Below are 2831 nucleotides of genomic sequence, written 5' to 3' on the forward strand. Positions count from 1 at the left end.
TGTCACTTGCCAGTGGAACTAGAACATAAGGCCTACTGGGCAACCAGATTCCTAAATCTTGTTGCCAAGTTAACTAGAGAAAAACGATTGCTCCAGTTAAATGAGCTAGAGGAATTCAGACTCAATGCTTTCGAAAATGCAAAAATTTACAAAGAGAAAGCAAAAATATGGCATGACAAGAAGCTGTCATCCAAAGTCTTTGAGCCAGGGCAGAAAGTTCTGCTGTTTAATTCTAGGCTCAGATTATTTCCCGGAAAATTGAAATCCCGGTGGAGAGGACTATATGTGATTACAGGTGTATCACCATATGCTTACGTAGAGCTTCAGGATAATGATTCTAACAAAAAGTTCATTGTTAATGGACAGAGAGTCAAACATTATCTTGAAAGCAATTTTGAGCAAGAATGCTCAAAATTGAGATTTGATTAAAGCTCAGTAATAGTCCAGCTAAAGACAATAAAGAAGCACTTTCTAGGAGGCAACCCAGTCATGAGTTTATTTTATTTGTAATTTTAATTTTAAATTAGATAATACATTTTAGTGAATGATACAGAGTTACAGAAGGATTCAGAGGATAAAACAGCAAAAAGAAGCTCACTGGTGTGAAAAAGCCAGTAAGAGCTGTTTTGGGCGTTGAACGCCCAAAATAAGCATCTACTGGGCGTTCAACGCCAGTAAAGATAGCCATCTGGGAGTTAAACTCTAGAAAGAAGCATCTTCTGGGCATTAAACGCCAGAAAGAAGCATCTGATGGGCGTTTAACGCCAGATTTACAGCGTCCTGGGCGTTCAGAAAAACGCCTAGTGACAAAGGAGTTCCTGGCGTTTAACGCCAGCCAGAAGCAACAACTGGGTGTTAAATGCCCAGGAGAAGCTACAAATGGGTGTTAAACGCCCAAAACATGCGGTGTTTGGGCGTTTAATGCCAGGATTGTGTGGAGGAGGTGAATTCATTTTCAACTCAAATTTTTTCCATTTTTCATGTTTCAATTCATGATTTCTTGCATAAACATGTTGTAAATTCTCATCTTTCAATTCCAAAAATTTTAATCCTAATTTTTCAAACCCTTTTTCGAAAATATCAAATGTATCTTAATTCATAAACACAAATCTTTTTCAAATCCCATCCAACTTCTTTTCAAATTTTTTTCAAAACTCAATTATCTTTTCAAATTCATCTCAAATCTCTTTTTTTTTTAAAAAAAAATTCAGATTTATCTTTTTCAAATATCTTTCATAACTTTCCAATTTTAAATTACATCTTTTTCCTATCATACTTATCTTTCACAAATCATATCTTCTATCTTATCTTTTTCAAAAATTTCGAAAACCCACCCTCCCTCCCTTTAAATCCACATTCGGCCTCCCTTCTCTCTTCCACCATTCAAAATTGGCTCTCCTTCTATCCATCTCTTTTCCTTTCTTATGCTTGAGGACAAGCAAACCTCTAAGTTTGGTGTGTTTATCCGTGATCACTAAGCCATACCCACTAAGATCATGGCTCCTAAAGGAAAACAAACCACTCCAAGAGGCAAGAAAGAGAATATTCCAAAACCACTTTAGAATCAAGGGAAGTTCTTAACCAAAGAACATTCAGATCATTACTACAAAATAATGGGTCTATGGTCAGTGATCCTGGAAGTTAAATTCGATCTGAAAGAAGACGAATATCCGGAGATCCAAGAGCAAATCCGAAACAGGAGCTGGTAGTAAATCCTAGCTAATCCTGAGACAAAGGTGGGAAGGAACATGGTTCAAAAATTCTACACTAATCTGTGGCAAACAGACAGGCAGAGATTAGCTGGAGCCGCCTTCTATGACTATCGAACTCTGGTCAGAGGAAAGATTGTTCACCTTCATCCTGACAAAATCAGGGAGATCTTCAAGCTACCTCAGCTGAAAGATGACCCAGACTCCTTTAATAGGAGAATGATGAGAACACATAAGGGCTTGGACGAAATTCTAGAGGACATATGCCTCCCTGAAACCAAGTGGACAAACAGCAAGGGTGTTCCAAATCAACTCAAGAGAGAAGATCTCAAACCAGTCGCCAGAGCCTGGCTGGACTTCATTGGGCGTTCTATACTGTCCACTAGCAACCGCTCTGAAGTCACCATCAAAAGAGCAGTAATGATCCATTGCATTATGTTGGGAAAAGAAGTGGAAGTTCATGAGCTGATTTCTTGTGAACTTTACACAATTACAAACAAGAACTCCAAAGATGCCAAATTGGCTTATCCAAGCTTAATCTCTATGCTATGTAAAGATGCTGGGGTGAAGATGGGAGTAACCGAGTATATCTCAGTTGAGCGATCAATCACCAAAAAATCAATGGAAGGACAATAGGTGCAGGACGACCCCATCAAGAGGAGAGCACAGGAGTTTCTCTCGGAAATCCTTCAAATTGAATACTGGGAGCGTCTTGAAGCATCTGTCACCAAGTTGCAAGAAGCTATGGAGCAATTAAAGGAAGAACAGCAAAATCAAAATAGCATGCTTTGCAAACTGCTTAAGGAACAAGAGGAGCAAGGGCGCGAACTGAGGCAACTGAAGCGTCAGAAGCTATCTCTTGAAGGGTCAAGCACCCCACAGATTAAAGGAGCATCCACCTCCCAAAATAAAGGTTGTTGAGTCCTAATCTTAGCTTTAACTTTGTGATAGTTATTCTTATAGGAATTTACCTTAGAAATTATATATGAGTAGTAGTAATTAGTATATCTATTTTGATTTTATCTCCAATTAAGCTATAATTTATTTTTCTCATCATCATCAAACATGAATAAAATAGTAGATTTTTAGAATAAAGAGGCAATATTTTTTTCGAGTTCTTAA

The sequence above is a fragment of the Arachis duranensis genome, chromosome 7, assembly GCF_000817695.3.
Source record: "Arachis duranensis cultivar V14167 chromosome 7, aradu.V14167.gnm2.J7QH, whole genome shotgun sequence".
Classification (NCBI taxonomy): domain Eukaryota; kingdom Viridiplantae; phylum Streptophyta; class Magnoliopsida; order Fabales; family Fabaceae; genus Arachis; species Arachis duranensis.